General features: G+C 44.5%; 1 long non-coding RNA gene across 2 annotated transcripts; it reads right to left on the reverse strand.

Moving 5' to 3' along the window:
- Positions 1-16,933: 16,933 nt before the first annotated feature.
- LOC123085792 (uncharacterized) lies at positions 16,934-20,663 on the reverse strand. Of its 2 annotated transcripts, none has more exons than XR_006439917.1 (3): positions 20,502-20,663; positions 20,176-20,373; positions 16,934-17,164 (listed from the first exon to the last, which is right to left on the reverse strand). It is a non-coding gene; the product is annotated as an uncharacterized lncRNA (long non-coding RNA). The 2 variants fall into 2 exon arrangements; XR_006439912.1 differs by having other exon boundaries at positions 16,942-17,164; positions 20,183-20,373.
- Positions 20,664-21,069: the final 406 nt, after the last annotated feature.

Raw genomic sequence — 21,069 nt, forward strand, 5'->3', positions numbered from 1 at the left:
GGTATGAGACCTCCGATGAGTTTCTTAGCCTACAAACTAAGGGAGAAAAGCTCAATCGCTAAGCTTGTACTCAGATTGTCTGGGTACAACAATCACTTGAATCGAGTGGGAGTTTATCTTCCAGATGAGATAGTGATGTTTCTCCAAAGTCATTGCCACCAAGCTACTAGAGCTACGTGATGAACTATAACATATCAGGGATAGATATGATGATCCTTGAAATATTCGCGATGTTTGACACCGCGAAAGTAGAAATCAAGAAGGAGCATCAATTGTTGATGGTTAGTGAAACCACTAGTTTCAAGAAGGGCAAGGGCAAGAAGGGATACTTCATGAAATGGCAAATCAGTTGCTGCTCTAGTGAAGAAAAACAAGGTTGAACCCAAACCCGAGACTAAGTGCTTCTATAATAAGGGGAACGGTCAGTGAAGAAGAACTACCCTAGATACTTGGTAGATGAGAAGGCTGGCAAGGTTGACAGAAGTATATTGGATATACATTATATTGATGTGTACTTTACTAGTACTCCTAGTAGCACCATGGTAATAGATACCGGTTCAGTTGCTAAGTGTTAGTAACTCGAAATAAAAGGCTACGGAATAAACGGAGGCTAGCTAAAGGTGAGATGACGATATGTGTTGGAAGTGTTTCCAAGCTTGATGTGATCAAGCATCGCGTACTCCCTCTACCATCGAGATTGGTGTTAAACCTAAATATTTGTTATTTGGTGTTTGCGTTGAGCATAGACATGATTGGATTATGTCTATCGCAATACGGTTATTCATTTAAGGAGAATAATGGTTACTCTGTTTATTTGAATAATACCTTCAATGGTCTTGCACCTAAAATGAATGGTTTATTGAATCTCGATCGTAGTGATACACATGTTCATGCCAAAACATATAAGATAGTAATGATAATACTACATACTTATGGCACTGCCATTTGAGTCATATTGGTATAAAACACATGAAGAAGCTCCATGTTGATGGATCTTTGGACTCACTTGTTTTTGAAAAGATTGAGACATGCGAATCATGTCTATTGGTATATACGCATGAAGAAACTCCATGCAGATGGATCGTTTGGACTCACTTGATTTTGAATCACTTGAGTCATGCAAATCATACCACATGGGCAAGATGACTGAAAGGCCTCGTTTTCAGTGAAATGGAACAAGAAAGCAACTTGTTGGAAGTAATACATTTTGATGTGTGCAGTCCAATGAGTGCCGAGGCACGTAGTGGATGTCGTTATGTTCTTACTTCACAAATGATTTGAGTAGATGCTGAGTATATTTACTTGATGAAACACAAGTCTGAATTATTGAAACGTTCAAGTAATATCAGAGTGAAGTTGAAGATCATCGTGACAAGAGGATAAAATGTCTATGATACGATCATAGAGATGAATATCTGAGTTATGAGTTTGGTATACAATTAAGACATTGTGGAAATTGTTTCACAACTAATATCGCCTGGAACACCATAGTGTGATGGTGTGTCCGAACATCATATATGCACCCTATTGGATATGGGGCATACCATGATGTCTCTTATCGAATTACCATTATCGTTTACGGGTTAGGCATTAGAGACAACCGCATTCACTTCAAATAGGGCGCCACGTAATTCCGTTGAGATGACAGCGTATGAACTATGGTTTAGAGAAACCTAAGCTGTCGTTTCTTGAAAGTTTGGGGCTGCGACGCTTATGTGAAAAAAAGTTTCATCCTGATAAGCTCGAACCCAAAGCAGATAAATACATCTTCATACGACACCCAAAACAGTTGGGTATACCTCCTAATTCAGACCCCGGAAGAAAAGTGATTGTTTCTAGAAGCGGGTCCTTTCTCGAGGAAACGTTTCTCTCAAAAGAATTGAGTGGGAGGATGGTGGAGACTTGATGAGGTTATTGAACCATCACTTCAACTAGTGTGTAGCAGGGCACAAGAAGTTGTTCCTGTGGCACCTACACCAATTGAAGTGGAAGCTGATGATAGTGATCATGAAACTTCGGATCAAGTCACTACCGAACCTCGTAGGTCGATAAGGACGTGTACTGCTTCGGAGTGGTACGGTAATCCTGTCTTGGAGGTCATGTTGCTAGACAACAATGGACCTATGAGCTATGGAGAAGTGATGGTGGGCCCGGATTCCGATGAATGGCTCGAGGCCATAAAATCCAAGAGAGGATCCATGTATGAAAACAAAGTGTAGACTTTGGCAAAACTACTTAATGGTCATAAGGCTGTTGGGTACAAATGGATTTTAAAAGGAAGACGGACAATGATGGTAAGTGTCACCATTAAGAAAGCTCGACTTGTCATTAAGATGTTTTGCGACAATTTCAAGGAGTTGACTGCGATGAGACTTTCTCACTCGTAGCGACGCTAAAGAGTCTGTTGGAATTATATTAGCAGTTACTGCATGATTTATGAAATCTTGCAGATAGGATGTCAAAACATTGTTTCCTCGATGATATTCTTGAGGAAAGGTTGTATGTGATACAACCAAAAGGTTTTGTCAATCCTAAAAGATGCTAACAAGTATGCAAAGCTCCAGCAATCCTTCTAAGGACTGGAGTAAGGATCTCGGAGTTGGAATATACGCTTTGATGAGATAATCAAAGATTTTAGATTTATACAAAGTTTATGAGAAACTTGTATTTCCAAAGAAGTGAGTGGGAGCACTATAGAATTTCTGATGAGTATATGTTATTAACATATTGTTGATCAGGAATGATGTAGAATTTCTGGACAGCATATAGGGTTATTTGAGAAGTGTTTTTCAATGGAAAACCTGGATTAAGCTACTTGGACATTGAGCATCAAGATCAATAAGGATAGATCAAAAACGCTTAATAGTACTTTCAAATAAATACATACCGTGACAAGATTCTGAAGGAGTTCAAAATAGATCGGCAAGGAAGGAGTTCTTGATTGTGTTATAATGTGTGAATATTGAGTAAGACTCAAGACATGACCACGGCATAAGAGAGAGAAAGGATGAAGGTCGTCCCCTATGCTTCAGACGTAGGCTCTATAGTATGCTATGCTGTGTACCGCACCTGAAGTGTGCCTTGTCATGAGTCAGTCAAGGGGTACAAGAGTGATCCAGGAATGGATCACAGGACAGCGGTCAAACTTATCCTTAGTAACTAGTGGACTAAGGAATTTTCTCGATTATGGAGGTGGTAAAATAGTTCATCGTAAAGGGTTACATCGATGCAAACTTTGATACTAATCTGGATGACTATGAGTAGTAAACCGGATTCATATAGTAGAACAGTTATTTGGAATAACTTCAAATATCGCGTGGTAGCTGCATCTACAAGATGACATTGAGATTTGTAAAGCACACACGGATCTGAAAGGTTCAGACCCGTTGACTAATAACCTCTCTCACAAGCGAGATATGATCAAACCCCATGGGTGTTGGATTCATTACAATCACATAGTGATGTGAACTAGATTATTGACTCTAGTGCAAGTAGGAGACTGTTGGAAATATGCCCTAGAGGGAATAATAAAATGGTTATTATTGTATTTCCTTGTTCATGATAATTGTCTATTGTTCATGCTATATTGTATTAACTGGAAACCGTAATACATGTCTGAATACATAGACCACAACATGTCCCTAGTGAGCCTCTAGTTGACTAGCTCGTTGATCAATATATGGTTATGGTTTCCTGACCATGGACATTGGATGTCATTGATAAGGGGATCACATCATTAGGAGAATGATGTGATGGACAAGACCCAATCCTAAGCATAGCACAAGATCGTGTAGTTCATTTGCTAAAGCTTTTCTAATGTCAAGTATCATTTCCTTAGACCATGAGATTGTGAAACTCCCAGATACCGTAGGAATGCTTTGGGTGTACCAAACGTCATAACATAACTGGGTGACTGGAAAGGTGCACTACAGGTATCTCCGAAAGTGTCTGTTGGGTTGGCACGAATCGAGATTGGGATTTGTCACTCTGTATGACGGAGAGGTATCTCTGGGCCCACTCGGTAATACATCATCATAATGAGCTCTATGTGACTAAGTAGTTGGTCACGGGATCATGCATTACAGAATGAGTAAAGTGACTTGCGGGTAACGAGATTGAACGAGGTATTGGGATACCGACGATCGAATCTCGGGCAAGTAACATACCGATTGACAAAGGGAATTGTATACGGGATTGCTTGAATCCTTGACATCGTGGTTCATCCGATGATATCATCGTGGAACATGTAGGAGCCAACATGGGTATCCAGATCCCGCTGTTGGTTATTGGTCGGAGAGATGTCTCGGTCATGTCTGCATGATTCCCGAACTCGTAGGGTCTACACACTTAAGGTTCGGTGACGCTAGAGTCGTTATGGGAATTGTATGTGGTTACCAAAAGTTGTTCGGAGTCTTGGATGAGATCCCGGACGTCACGAGGAGTTCCAGAATGGTCCTAAGGTAAAGATTTATATATGGGAAGTCCTATTTTGGCCGCCGGAAAATGTTCGGGATTTTTTTGTATTGTACCGGAAAGTTTCTAGAAGGTTCCGGAGTGGGGTCCACCTACAAGGGGGGACCCACATGAACGTGGGTAGTGGGTGAAAGGCCCCACACCCCTGGTCAAGGCGCACCAAGATCCCCCCTTAGAAGGAATAAGATTATATCCCGAAGGGATAAGATCAAGATCCCTAAAAAGGGGGGATAACAATCGGTGGGGAAAGGAAAGGCTGGGATTTCTTTCCTCCCACCTTTGCCAACACCCCAATGGACTTGGAGGGCAAGAAATAAGCCCCCTCCACCCCTATATATAGTGGGGAGACGCATGGCAGCTGCACCCTTTGTTGGGGAACGTTGCAGAAAACAAAAAAATTTCCTACGGTTTCACCAAGATCAATCTATGAGTTCATCTAGCAACGAGAGAGAGAAGTGCATCTACATACCCTTGTAGATGAGTGGAAGCGTTCAAGAGAACGGGGTTGAGGGAGGCATACTTGTCATGATCCAAATCACCGATCATCCTAGTGCTGAACGGACAGCACCTCCACGTTCAACACACGTACGGTTGGGGAAGACATATCCTCCTTATTGATCCAGCAAGGGGGAAGGAGAGGTTGATGGAGATCCAGCAGCACGACGGCGTGGTGGTGGATGCAGCAGGGATCTCGGCAGGGCTTCGCCAAGCTTCTACGAGATGGGAGGTGTAGCAGGGGAAGAGGGAGGCGCCAAGAGCATGGTTGCGGCTGCCCTCCCTCCCCCCTCTTTATATAGGGCCCCTAGGGGGGGCGCCGGCCCTAGGAGATGGGATCTCCAGGGGGGCGGCCAGGGGGGTGGTTTGCCCCCCAAGCCTGGTGGAGGCGCCCCGACCCCTAGGGTTTCCCAACCCTAGGCGCAGGGGGGGCCAAGGGGGGCGCACCAACCCACCAGGGGCTGGTTCCCCTCCCACTTCAGCCCATGGGGCCCTCCGGGATAGGTGGCCCCACCCGGTGGACCCCCGGGACCCTTCCGGTGGTCTCGGTACAATACCGGTGACCCCCGAAACTCTCCCGATGGCCGGAACCTGACTTCCTATATATAATTCTTTACCTCCGGACCATTCCGGAATTCCTCGTGACGTCCGGGATCTCAACTGGGACAACGAACAACTTTCGGGTTACTACATACTCATATCTCTACAACCCTAGCATCACCGAACTTTAAGTGTGTAGACCCTACGGGTTCGGGAGACACGTAGACATGACCGACACGACTCTCCGGTGAATAACCAACAGCGGGATCTGGATACCCATGCTGGCTCCCACATGCTCCTCGATGATCTCATCGGATGAACCACGATGTCGAGGATTCAAGTAACCCCGTATACAATTCTCTTTGTCAATCGGTACGTTACTTGCCTGAGATTCGATCATCGGTATCCCAATACCTCGTTCAATCTCATTACTGGCAAGTCACTTTACTCGTACTGTAATGCATGATCCCGTGACCAAACACTTGGTCACTTTGAGCTCATTATGATGATGCATACCGAGTGGGCCCAGAGATACCTCTCCGTCATACGGAGTGACAAATCCTAGTCTCGATCCGTGTCAACCCAACAGACACTTGCGGAGATACCCGTAGTATACCTTTATAGTCACCCAGTTATGTTTTGACGTTTGGTACACCCAAAGCACTCCTACGGTATCCGGGAGTTACACGATCTCATGGTCTAAGGAAAAGATACTTGACATTGGAAAAGCTCTATCAAATGAACTACACGATCTTGTGCTATGTTTAGGATTGGGTCTTGTCCATCACATGATTCTCCTAATGATGTGATCTCGTTATCAACGACATCCAATGTCCATAGTCAGGAAACCATGACTATCAGTTGATCAACGAGCTAGTCAACTAGAGGCTCACTAGGGACATGTTATGGTATGTGTATTCACACACGTATTACGATTTCCGGATAACACAATTATAGCATGAATAACAGACAATTATCATGAACAAGGAAATATAATAATCACCAGTTATTATTGCCTCTAGGGTATATTTCCAACAGTCTCCCACTTGCACTAGAGTCAGTAATGTAGTTACATTGTGATGAGTCGAACACCCATAGAGTTCTGGTGTTGATCATGTTTTGCTCGCGGAAGAGGTTTAGTCAACGGATCTGCGACATTCAGATCCGTATGCACTTTGCAAATATCTATGTCTCCACCTTGAAAATTTTCACGGATGGAGTTGAAACGACGCTTGATGTGCCTGGTCTTCTTGTGAAACCTGGGCTCCTTGGAAAGGGCAATAGCTCCAGTGTTGTCACAGAAGAGAGTGATCGGCCCCGACGCATTGGGATGACTCCTAGGTCGGTGATGAACTCCTTCATCCATATTGCTTCATGTGCTGCCTCCGAGGCTGCCATGTACTCCGCTTCACATGTAGATCCCGCCATGACGCTCTGCTTGCAGCTGCACCAGCTTACTGCTCCACCATTCAACATATACACGTATCCAGTTTGTGACTTGGAGTCATTCAGATCTGTGTCGAAGCTAGCATCGACGTAACCCTTTACGACGAGCTCTTCGTCACCTCCATAAACGAGAAACATATCCTTAGTCCTCTTCAGGTACTTCAGGATATTCTTGACCGCTGTCCAGTGTTCCTTGCCGGGATTACTTTGGTACTTTCCTACCAAACTTACGGCAAGGCTTACATCAGGTCTGGTACACAGCATGGCATACATAATAGACCCTATGGCTGAGGCATAGGTTATGACACTCATCTCTTTTATATCTTCTGCCGTGTCGGGCATTGAGCCGAGCTCAATTTCACACCTTGCAATACAGGCAAGAACCCTTTCTTGGACTGATCCATATTGAACTTCTTCAATATCTTATCAAGGTATGTGCTTTGTGAAAGACCTATGAGGCGTCTCGATCTATCCCTATAGATCTTGATGCCTAATATGTAAGCAGCTTCTCCAAGGTCCTTCATTGAAAAACACTTATTCAAGTAGGCCTTAATGCTGTCCAAAAGTTCTATATCATTTCCCATCAAAAGTATGCCATCTACATACAATATGAGAAATGCTACAGAGCTCCCACTCACTTTCTTGTAAACGCAGGCTTCTCCATAAGTCTGCATAAACCCAAACACTTTGATCATCTTATCAAAGCGAATGTTCCAACTACGAGATGCTTGCACCAGCCCATAAAAGGATCTCTGGAGCTTGCGTACCTTGTTAGCATTCTCAGGATCGACAAAACCTTCCAGCTGCATCATATACAGTTCTTCCTTAAGATAGCCGTTAAGGAATGCCATTTTGACGTCCATCTGCCATATCTCATAATCATAGTATGCAGCAACTGCTAACATGATTCAGACGGACTTCAGCTTCGCTACGGCAGAGAAAGTCTCATCGTAGTAAACCCCTTGAACTTGCCGATAACCCTTAGCGACAAGTTGAGCTTTATAGATGGTAACATTTCCATCCGCGTCCATCTTCTTCTTAAAGATCCATTTGTTTTCTATCGCTCGCCGATCATCGGGCAAGTTTGTCAAAGTCCATACTTTGTTTTCATACATGGATCCTATCTCAGATTGCATGGCTTCGAGCCATTTGTTCGAATCTGGGCCCACCATCGCTTCTTCATAGTTCGAAGGTTCACCGTTGTCTAGCAACATGATCTCCAGGACAGGGTTGCCATACCACTCTGGTGTGGAACGTGTCCTTGTGGACCTACGAAGTTCAGTAGCAACTTGATCCGAAGTACCTTGATCATCATCATTAATATCCTCTGCAGTCGGTGTGGGCACCACAGGAACACTTTCCTGAGCTGCACCACTTTCCTGTTCAAGAGGTAGTACTTCATCGAGTTCTACTTTCCACCCACTTACTCCTTTCGAGAGAAACTCTTTCTCCAGAAAGGATCCGTTCTTGGCAACAAAGATCTTGCCTTCGGATCTAAGGTAGAAGGTATACCCAATGGTTTCCTTAGGGTATCCTATGAAGACGCATTTTTCCGAGTTGGGTTCGAGCTTTTCAGGTTGAAGTTTCTTGACATAAGCATCGCATCCCCAAACTTTTAGAAACGACAGCTTAGGTTTCTTCCCAAACCATAATTCATACGGTGTCGTCTCAACGGATTTAGATTGTGCCCTATTTAAAGTGAATGTAGCTGTCTCTAGAGCGTATCCCCAAAATGATAGCGGTAAATTGGTAAGAGACATCATAGATCACACCATATCCAATAGAGTGCGATTACGATGTTCGGACACACCATTACGCTGAGGTGTTCCAGGCGGCGTGAGTTGTGAAACGATTCCACATTTCGTTAAGTGCGTACCAAATTCATGACTTAAATATTCTCCTCCATGATCTGATCTTAAGAACTTTATTTTTCGGTCACATTGATTCTCTACCTCATTCTGAAATTCCTTGAACTTTTCAAAGGTCTCAGAATTGTGTTTCATCAAGTAGACATACCCATATCTAATTAAGTCATCAGTGAGAGTGAGAACATAACGATATCCTCCGCGAGCCTCAACGCTCATTGGACCGCACACATCAGTATGTATGATTTCCAATAAGTTGGTTTCTCGCTCCATTGTTCCGGAGAATGGAGTCTTGGTCATTTTTCCCTTGAGGCATGGTTTGCATGTGTCAAATGATTCATAATCTAGAGACTCTAAAAGTCCATCGGCATGGAGCTTCTTCATGCGCTTGACACCAATGTGACCAAGGCGGCAGTGCCACAAGTATGTGGGACTATCATTACCAACTTTACATCTTTTGGTATTCACACTATGAATATGTGTAACATTACCTTCGAGATTCATTAAGAATAAACCATTGACCAGCGGGGCATGACCATAAAACATATCTCTCATATAAATAGAACAACCATTATTCTCGGATTTAAATGAGTAGCCATCTCGCATTAAACGAGATCTAGATACAATGTTCATGCTCAAAGCTGGCACTAAATAACAATTATTGAGGTTCAAAACTAATCCCGTAGGTAAATGTAGAGGTAGCGTGCCGACGACGATCACATCGACCTTGGAACCATTCCCGACGCGCATCGTCACCTCGTCCTTCGCCAGTCTCCGCTTATTCCGCATCTCCTGCTTTGAGTTACAAATATGAGCAACGACACCGGTATCAAATACCCAGGAGCTACTACGAGCACTGGTAAGGTACACATCAATTACATGTATACCACATATACCTTTAGTGTTGCTGGCCTTCTTGTCTGCTAAGTATTTGGGGCAGTTCCGCTTCCAGTGACCCTTCCCTTTGCAATAAAAGCACTCAGTCTCAGGCTTGGGTCCATTCTTTGACTTCTTCCTGGCAACTGGCTTACCGGACGCGGCAACTAGGGGTGGGCATTTGGTAGAAACCGAAAATTCGGTTTATACCGTTCGGTTTATTTTTAAATTCGGTTTTGAAAACTAGAAATCGAAAATAGCAAACCAAAATTGCTAACCGATTTTTCGGTTAACCGATACTTCGGTTCAGTTTCCGGTTTATTACCGAACAGTGCTTACCACGCAGCAAGAAGCGCTTCTGGTCTGAGCAGTAAACACCTCATGGTCTTATATCAGCCAGCGCCTTGCCCCCTTGAGTGTTCGCAAGCGATGTGGGACTAAACAAATGCTGCACGCTCCACCCGGCTGCAAGAAATACTAGTTTTTGCGTTGGTCCTTGCAGTTAGTGGTGGGGCAAGGTCAAGAAAAGTAGAAGTACTAGTCAGAACATGGGACAAATAGGATTGCATGGGCCTTCGTAGGATGTGTGGTTGTAGCCTAGAGAAGCGCACGCGGCCGCAAGCGTTTGGCGCTACGCGCGGGAGCATACGGAGGGAGCCTCGTATAGGAGTCAGGAACTCGTTGCACTTCGGTTTTTTGTTCAGTTTCGGTTTAATACCGAACTCACTGATTTATATTCGGTTATTAAACATAAAAACCGAATTTAATTGTGGCAGCACAAAAAACCGAAAATTCGGTTTATTCGGTTTCGGTATCGGTCCAGTATTCGGTTGGTCGGTTTTTATGCCCATCCCTAGCGGCAACTTCCTTGCCGTCCTTCTTGAAGTTCTTCTTACCCTTGCCCTTTTTGAACTTAGTGGTTTTATTGACCACCAACACTTGATGTTCCTTTTTTGATTTCTACCTCCGCTGATTTCAGCATTGAAAATACTTCAGGAATAGTTTTCTCCATTCCTTGCATATTGTAGTTCATCACAAAGCTCTTGTAGCTTGGTGGGAGCGACTGAAGGATTCTGTCAATGACCGCCTCGTCCGAGAGGTTAATGTCCAGCTGGGACAAGCGGTTGTGCAACCCAGACATTTTGAGTATGTGCTCACTAACAGAACTATTTTCCTCCATCTTACAACTATAGAACTTGTCGGAGACTTTATATCTCTCGACCCGGGCATGAGCTTGGAAAACCATTTTCATTTCCTCGAACATCTCATATGCTCTGTGTTCCTTAAAACACTTTTGGAGCCCCGGTTCTAAGCTGTAAAGCATGCCACACTGAACGAGGGAGTAATCATCAGCACGTGACTGCCAAGCATTCATAACGTCTTGGTTCTCTGGGATGGGTGCTTCACCTAGCGGTCCTTCTAGGACATATGCTTTCTTGGCAGCTATGAGGATGATCCTCAGGTTCCGGACCCAGTTCGTATAGTTGCTGCCATCATCTTTCAGCTTGGTTTTCTCTAGGAACGTGTTGAAGTTCATGTTGACATGAGCGTTGGCCATTTGATCTACAAGACATTTATGCAAAGGTTTTTAGACTAAGTTCATGATAATTAAGTTCATCTAATCAAATTATTTAATGAACTCCCACTCAGATTAGACATCCCTCTAGTCATCTAAGTGATACATGATCCGAGTCAACTAGGCCGTGTCCGATCATCACATGAGACGGACTAGTCATCATTGGTGAACATCTCCATGTTGATCGTATCTTCCATACAACTCATGTTTGACCTTTCGGTCTCTGTGTTCCGAGGCAATGCCTGTACATGCTAGGCTCGTCAAGTTAACCTAAGTGTTTTGCATGTGTAAATATGTCTTACACCCATTGTATGTGGACGTTGGAATCTATCACACCCGATCATCACGTGGTGCTTCAAAACAGAAAACTTTCGCAACGACGCACAGTTAGGGGGAACACATTCTTGAAATTATTATGAGGGGTCATTTTATTTACTACCTTCGTTCTAAGTAAACAAGATGCATGAACATGATAAACATCACATGCAATCAAATAATAGTGACATGATATGGCCAATATCATATAGCTCCTTTGATCTCCATCTTCGGGACGCCATGATCATCTTCGTCACCGGCATGACACCATGATCTCCATCATCATGATCTCCATCATCATGTCTCCATAAAGTTGCTCGCCAACTAGTACTTCTACTTACTATGGCTAACGGTTTAGCAATAAAGTAAAGTAATTACATGGCGTTGAATCATTGACACGCAGGTCATACAATAATTAAGATAACTCCTATTGCTCCTGCCGGTTCTCATACTCATCGACATGCAAGTCGTGATTACTATTACAAGAACATGATCTCATACATCACCTATATATCATTCATCACAACTTTTGGCCATATCACATCACAAAGCAATTGCTGCAAAAACAAGTTAGACGTCCTCTAATTGTTGTTGCATGTTTTACGTGGCTGCAATAGGGTTCTAGCAAGAACATTTTCTTACCTACGTGAAAGCCACAACGTGATTTGTCAAATTCTATTTACCCTTCATAAGGACCCTTTTCATCGAATCCGCTCCAACTAAAGTGGGAGAGACAGACACCCGCTAGCAACCTTATGCAACTAGTGCATGTCAGTCAGTGGAACCTGTCTCACGTAAGCGTAAGTGTAAGGTCGGTCCGGGCCGCTTCATCCCACGATACCGCTGAAGCAAAATAAGACTAGTAGTGGCAAGAAATTTGACAACATCTACGCCCACAACAAATTTGTGTTCTACTCGTGCAAAGAGAACAACGCATAGACCTAGCTCATGGTGCCACTGTTGGGGAACGCTGCAGAAAATAAAAAAATTCCTACGGTTTCACCAAGATCAATCTATGAGTTCATCTAGCAACGAGAGAGAGAAATGCATCTACATACCCTTGTAGATCGAGTGGAAGCGTTCAAGAGAACGGGGTTGAGGGAGTCGTACTCGTCGTGATCCAAATCACCGATGATCCTAGTGCTGAACGGACAGCACCTCTGCGTTCAACACACATACGGTTTGGGAAGACGTCTCCTCCTTTTTGATCCAGCAAGGGGGAAGGAGAGGTTGATGGAGATCCAGCAGCACGACATCATGGTGGTGGATGCAGCAGGGATCTCGGAAGGGCTTCGCCAAGCTTCTACGAGAGGGGGAGGTGTAGGAGGGGAAGAGGGAGGCGCCAAGAGCATGGGTGCGGCTGCCCTCCCTCCCCCCTCTTTATATAGGGCCCCTAGGGGGGGCGCCGGCCCTAGTAGATGGGATCTCCAAGGGGGGGCGGCGGCCAGGGGGGTGGCTTGCCCCCCAAGCCAGGTGGAGGCGCCCCCAACCCTAGGGTTTCCCATACCTAGGCGCAGGGGGGGACAAGGGGGGGCGCACCAGCCCACCAAGGGCTGGTTCCCCTCCCACTTCAGCCCATGGGGCCCTCTGGGATAGGTGGGCCCACCAGGTAGACCCCCGGGACCCTTCCGGTGGTCCCGGTACAATACCGGTGACCCTCGAAACTCTCCCGATGGCCGAAACCTGACTTCCTATATATAATTCTTTACCTTCGGACCATTCCGGAACTCCTGGTGATGTCTGGGGTCTCATCCGGGACTCCAAACAACTTTCGGGTTACTGCATACTCATATCTCTACAACCCTAGCATCACCGAACCTATAGTGTGTAGACCCTACGGGTTCGAGAGACACGCAGACATGACCGAGATGACTCTCCGGTTAATAACCAACAGCGGGATCTAGATACCCATGCTGGCTCCCACAAGCTCCTCGATGATCTCATCGGATGTACCACGATGTCGAGGATTCAAGTAACCCCGTATACAATTCCCTTGGTCGATCGGTACGTTACTTGCCCGAGATTCGATCCTCGGTATCCCAATACCTCATTCAATCTCGTTACTGGCAAGTCACTTTACTCGTACCATAATGCATGATCCCGTGACCAAACACTTGGTCACTTTCAGCTCATTATGATGATGCATTACCGAGTGGGCCCAGAGATACCTCTCCGTCATACAGAGTGACAAATCCCAGTCTCGATCCGTGTCAACCCAACAGACACTTTCGGAGATACCCGTAGTATACCTTTATAGTCACCCAGTTACGTTGCGTCGTTTGGTACACCCAAAGCACTCCTACGGTATCCGAGAGTTACACGATCTCATGGTCTAAGGAAAAGATACTTGACATTGGAAAAGCTCTAGCAAACGTACTACACAATCTTGTGCTATGCTTAGGATTGGGTCTTGTCCATCACATCATTCTCCTAATGATGTGATCCCGTTATCAATGACATCCAATGTCCATAGTCAGGAAACCATGACTATTAGTTGATCAACGAGCTAGTCAACTAGAGGCTCACTATGGACATGTTGTGTTCTATGTATTCATACATGTATTACGATTTCCGGATAACACAATTATAGCATGAATAACAGACAATTATCATGAACAAGGAAATATAATAATAATCATTTATTATTGCCTCTAGGGCATATTTCCAACACTCTTGTCCCTGGCGCAACCTCTCCCTCCCCAACACCTCCTCCTCCTCCATAGATCTTGGCGAAGCCCTGCAGAAATACCACAAGCTCCACCACCATGCCTTCGTGCTGCCGGAGCTCTCCCTCAACTTCTCCTCTTACCTTGCTGGATCAATAAGGAGGAGACGTCACCAGGCTGTACATGTGTTGAACGCGGAGGCGCCATCCGTTCGGTGCTAGATTGGATCTTCCACGATTTGAATCGCCGCGAGTATGACTCCATCAACCGCGTTCTTGTAACACTTCCGCTTAGCGATCTTCAAGGGTATGAAGATGCACTCCCTCTCTATCTTGTTGCTAGAATCTCCATAGATTGATCTTGGTGATGCGTAGAAAATTTTGAATTTCTGCTATGTTCCCCAACATGGAGCACTTTCCAAGAAAGAAAGTTAAATTACCTTATGAATCTATCATGCGTGCCACTTATGAATCAAGTGCCAAACATGGCACTCGTGAGATCTATCCTTGCTTTTATGCCTAGCTAGGCGCGTTAAACGATAGTGCTAGTTGGGAGGCAACCCAATTTTCTTTATGTTCTTTGTTTTTTTCCTGTTTAGTGTTAAATTTTGTTTCTACTTTCTGTTTAGATGTGTTTTTATCTTTTGTTTACTGTTTGTGCCAAGTAGAACCTATAGGATAAACTATGATGATGGTTGATTTGATTCTGCTGAAAAACAGAAACTTTGCGCTCACGAGAAAGAATTCAATAAATCACAGAAACGTGATTTTGCATTGATTCTTTTTGCTGCTGATAAATAAACAAATTTTCCAGTACGTCCTATTTTGGTAGGATGTTTAGAGTTCCAGAAGTTTGCGTTAGTTACAGATTTCTACAGACTGTTCTGTTTTTGACAGATTCTGTTTTTCGTGTGTTGTTTGCTTATTTCAATGCATCTATGGCTAATAAATTAGTTTATAAACCATAAGGAAGTTGAAATACAGTAGGTTTAACATCCAAATAAATAAAGAATGAGTTCATTACAGTACCTTATGTGGTGGTTTTGTTTTCTTTCACTAACGGAGCTTATAAGATTTCCTGTTGAGTTTTGTGTTGTGAAGTTTTCAAGTTTTGGGTAAAGCTATTATGGACTATGGAATAAAGAGTGGCAAGAGACTAAGCTTGGGGATGCCCAAGGCACCCCAAAATATTCAAGAATAGCCAAAAGCCTAAGCTTTGGGATGCCCCGGGAAGGCATCCCCTCTTTCGTCTTCGTTCATTGGTAACTTTACTTGGAGCTATATTTTTATTCGCCACATGATATGTGTTTTGCTTGGAGCGTCGTGTATTATATTATTCTTTGCTTTTTAGTTTACCACAATCATCCTTGCTGTACACACCTTTTGGGAGAAGCTTATTTGATTAGAATTTGCTAGAATACTCTATGTGCTTCACTTATATCTTTTGAGCTTGATAGTTTTTGCTCTAGTGCTTCACTTATATCTTTTAGAGCACGATGGTATCATAATTTTGAAGAAATTGCTAGTCTCTCATGCTTCACTTATATTATTTTGAGAGTCTTTTAGAAAATCATGGTATTTGCTATGGTTACAAAGTTGGTCCTAGAATGGTGTGCATCCAAGTTGGGTATAATAAAAACTATCATAGGTAGTGAATTGGATGCTATGATCAATTTGATACTTGATAATTGTTTTGAGGTATGGAGGTAGTGGTATTAAAGTCATGCTAGTTGGGTGATTATGAATTTAAAGAATGCTTGTGTTGAAGTTAGCAAGTCCCGTAGCATGCTGATACGTCCATTTTGCATCATGCTTTTATATCAATATTTATTGCATTATAGGCTGTCATTACACTTTATATCTCAATATTTATGGCTATTCTCTCTTATTTTACAAGGTTTACCATGAAGAGGGGGAATGCCGGCAGCTGGAATTCTGGCTGGAAAAGGAGCAAACATTGGAAACCTATTCTGCACAACTCCAAAAGTCCTGAAACTCCACGAAACCACTTTTTGGATTTATTAAGAATTTATGAGCGAAAGAAATAGGCCAGGGGGCCCACACCCTGTCCAGGAGACAGCCCCCCCCCCTTATAGGGCGTGCCCCCTATCTCCTGAGCCCCCTGGTGGGCCTCCGGCGCCCATCTTTTCTATATCATCACTTTTACCCTGGAAAAAAAATCATGAGCAAGCTTACGGGACGAAACTCCGCCGCCACGAGGCGGAACCTTGGCAGAATCACACTACTAGGAAAATTGTTTTTAACGATGGTATATGTGGTCGTTAAAAGTCAGATTATGGTCGTTAAATGTCTTTAACGACCACAATCTTCTGGTCGTAGTAGGCTCCATCGTTAAAAATCTAACAACCACATTATGTGGTCGTTATTCTTGTAACGACGGGATGGTGTGTCGTCGTCAATCCCAAGGAAATAACGACCACTTTGTCATCGTTAATAATGTACCCATGGTGAAAAAAACATGATTCGGCCTCACCACTTTGATATCCTTCAGAACCACTTATATTTAGTATGACTTTCAATTCAACAGTCAGTTGGTTCAACATCCAATATTTGAATATTAACATCCACATTAATATAGAAACAAAAGAATCTGAATTGAAAGCACATCTCCTCTTTTATTAATCAAAGTACCAAAATTTCGACATACAATTCTGGAATTAAAATATCATTTAGAAAATTGAGTGAAAAACACTCCTTATATGACCAATGTACTTGCTCATATCTTTCTGGAAAACGAGACAACTAGAAAAGATAATATTTATCAATCTGGACACCATCTTTCTTTGAATGAGAATCAGTCTCTATTGCTGATTACAATCCCTCCTAATGCTTCTATATATTATAGTGGACCATCACTCCTGCCTGCTAATTCATCTACGCTATTGGCATTGTCTGAAAAATATACAACCAATTGTAAGTAGGGTGGATGATGGAAAAATAAATAAAAATTTGACATTATTTTCATGCCATCACTTTCATCCTTATCATTTTCTTTGTCACCGTCATTGCTGACATCAACTTCAATCATCATGTGTGCAATATGTTTGAGTAAAGTGAAGACAATGAAGTGTAGAAACAAATTCTTGATGTGCTACATGCTAGTTAGAAACTCACTTTTCGAATCATCTACATCCCAATTTGCACTAAATTCGCATTGTACCTTTCTTGGCACATCATTTGCAGATATGAAAACAAGCAACCTCTTTATATCATTCAATACGAGATAGCTTGAATAATTTTTTCAGTTTGACTAATACCTTTTCTAGCTAAGTCGTAACCTCCCCATTGTCCTGTTCTCCCATATGAGGTGTGTGCAAAGTTTAAAATGGCGGTCTAATTCATTTAGCGCCGCTAACCCATTTCGCTGCCATAGTACATGTACATGTATATTCGAGATCAAAACTAGTACATGTGCATATTTTTCTTAAAAAATAGGGGATTTTCAATTCAGCAGATAAATATCAATAAATTTAAGCAAGTACATCAGGGCATCACAAGCAAATTAGCAAGTAGATCACGACATCACAAGTTCACAACCTGAACCCAAGCTATGTAGAAAACCCAAGCTACCTGAACCTACACATCTACTGGGCATGTGCACTTTGTCAGATATTAATCTTGTCATTTTGTTAGAACATAATTAGTGGCTGCGTCTGCATGTAGCTAGCTTGGTTGAGTCGTAGGTAGTTACCGAGGAGTGGATCGAGTGATTCGGTCAGCACAAAAGTGTTTAGTTTCCATGCATGTAGGATCATGTGAGTGGCCAGCCAAGTGATTTGGCCGAGTCAAGTTAGTGGCCGTTGTGTTAGCTAGTGGTTAGTGCATGGAGAGTTTAGTGGAGTTAGTGGAGTATGGCGTGAGTGTGGGTCTTGGCTGAGTGCCAAACTTTGTATAAATAGTCATCTGATTTAGTAATGGAAGAGGCTGTGAGGGCTGGGAAAATAGACAATGTAGTCTCTTGTTCCACCGAGGAGGAGAGCCTCTTGGCAAAGCACCAGCTGGTCTTCTCCTTGGTTGCGTGTGTGTGTAGAGTTTCATATGTGGGTGTGTGTGTTCTTGTGAGAAGAAGATAGAGAGAAACAACCAGAGAAAGATAGAGGGAGCTGTGAGAGGCAGCACCAAGGTAGAAGAAGAAGCGGCGCTGCGAGAGGCGGCGCCAATAATTGGCATCGGAGCCTTGTTGATCCGTGGCGGCGACGACGGTGCCGGCGGCTATGGTGGCCGCTGTGGTGCTGGGCGGAGGCAACGGCTGCGACGGTGGTGACGCGGTGGACTCCATGTGAGGTGGAGGACGTCGGTGCGAGGTGATGGCTGGCAGCGGTGCGGTACCGCTGATGGCCGGTTTCGGTGCGATGCCGCGAGGTGATGATGGCGTGGTGATCGGCGTTGCGAAGGCGCCGTCCACGTCAAGAGGTGGCTGCTGCGTGCGGCAGGACGATGTGGTGATGGGCGCTGTGACGGCGTCGACCACGACAAGATGGTGCATGGTGGTGTCCGGCGCTGCGACGGCGTCGACCACGACAAGATGGTGCACGGTGGTGTCCGGCGCTGCGACGGCGTCGTCCACGACAAGGAGGTCTTCGCCGGTGTGATGCCGCGCGAACAGGTGGTTGCGGTGTGATGCCGCTAGGAGGAGATGGCAGTGCGATGCTGCCACGACGACGGTGCGATGCCGACAAGACGATGATGAGATGCCGCTGAGAAGATCGATGTACGGCGTGCGAGGCCATCATGAGGATAGATGTGAAGCTAGCTGACGGTGGTGTTTTGGGTGGTGTGACGCCATCCCCAAGGTGAGCTGCTGCGACGACGGCGGCAAGATGTACGTGACCAGTGGTGTGATGCCGCTGAAGAACATGCAAGTGGAGATCGATGGTGCAGCATGGTGAAGCTGCAGCGTGAGGCAAGGTGGTGTGGTCTTGGCGCTGCAAAGTCTCGGCAAGAGGTTGCAGATGATCTGCTTCGAGGATTTGGCAAGTTGACGAGTTCTCGTGACAAGATTAAGGTGGTGATTGTCAGATATTAATCTTGTCATTTTGTTAGAACATAATTAGTGGCTGCGTCTGCATGTAGCTAGCTTGGTTGAGTCGTAGGTAGTTACCGAGGAGTGGATCGAGTGATTCGGTCAGCACAAAAGTGTTTAGTTTCCATGCATGTAGGATCATGTGAGTGGCCAGCCAAGTGATTTGGCCGAGTCAAGTTAGTGGCCGTTGTGTTAGCTAGTGGTTAGTGCATGGAGAGTTTAGTGGAGTTAGTGGAGTATGGCGTGAGTGTGGGTCTTGGCTGAGTGCCAAACTTTGTATAAATAGTCATCTGATTTAGTAATGGAAGAGGCCGTGAGGGCTGGGAAAATAGACAATGTAGTCTCTTGTTCCACCGACGAGGAGAGCCTCTTGGCAAAGCACCAGCTGGTCTTCTCCTTGGTTGCGTGTGTGTGTAGAGTTTCATATGTGGGTGTGTGTGTTCTTGTGAGAAGAAGATAGAGAGAAACAACCAGAGAAAGAGAGAGGGAGCTGTGAGAGGCAGCACCAAGGTAGAAGAAGAAGCGGCGCTGCGAGAGGCGGCGCCAATACACTTGTTGAATCAACAAACAAATAAAGGATAGATAGAATCGGAGGGTTCCTGTGATGTACAGACACTGGGCGTTGGAGCCATGTGAGACCGAGATATCATGGTCGTGGCCCTGCATTTTTGTTCAATGTAAGGCATAGCAAATTATAAACAAACCAGATCATATAAGAGCTACACATGAATGGATGGTATTCAACATGGCATAGTAAATTTGTAAACCAAAATAAAGCAAATAAAATTGCACCTACGTGTTTAATAATCATGAACTGGGTACGAATCAACAATAGTTGTTAAAGGCCCAGCAACCAAAAAACAGAGGAATGAGGACTAACAATGAACCTGTAGTGGAATAGCGTCCATGGTGGAAACTGGTAGTGTGGACTATACAGGATGCAGCTCGAGCGCGCCGAGGACGAGGTGACCGGCCGGCGATGTGCACGCCACAGCGTGTGCACGCTGGGTTCAAGGACGGCTGCGAGGAGTAGACTGCGACATGTATGCGCCGGGGTCGGTAGTCGGCGAGGTGCAGGCTGCAGCGCAGTAGCGCCAGGGTCGTTAGTCGTATGACAAGAGCAGGGAGATGGGATCAATGGAGGCGCCCAGATTAAAAAAAAGTAGGGGAGGAGAGGAAAAGGAGGTGCAAGGAGATGGATCCTACCAGATTCGTTTTCTTTCTGCTCCTCCTAGATCTTCTGGATCGCCGAGGATTAACAAGAGATGGCGAGGAGATGAAAAGGAGGCACAACCGGACGATTTTAATGGGCTTGTCAGCGGCAACGACCAGAGATGGGGAGAATGGCCATATATTCTTGGAGGTGGATGTCGTGAGCAGGTGGCCTAGTTGTACGAGGATTGAGGATCTGCATGACTTGGTTTGCTTTAAGAGACTTTAGTGCAAATGTTCTCGGGAACCGCCAACAATTTTTTTACTCTTTTAATCTTCTGTTTACGGGGTGAGATAAAGGTGAGAGATTCTGTTTGTTATAAAGCTATTACGTACAAATAGGAGATGAGAAAAATAATGAGCGCACCCATGGTTCTGCTTGGGTAGCTGATTTCCGTCGCACGGGGCTGACTCGGATGGGACTGCATTTCAACGACCAAGAGTTTTTGTCCGTCATCGTTAATAATAGCTTTTCTAGTAGTGTTAATCTAGGGCTCTGGCGTAGCTGTTCTGCTGGGGACGCTTCCCTCCGGGAGGGGGAAATCATCACCAACGTCATCAC

The sequence above is a fragment of the Triticum aestivum genome, chromosome 1B, assembly GCF_018294505.1.
Source record: "Triticum aestivum cultivar Chinese Spring chromosome 1B, IWGSC CS RefSeq v2.1, whole genome shotgun sequence".
Taxonomy (NCBI): Eukaryota; Viridiplantae; Streptophyta; class Magnoliopsida; order Poales; family Poaceae; genus Triticum; species Triticum aestivum.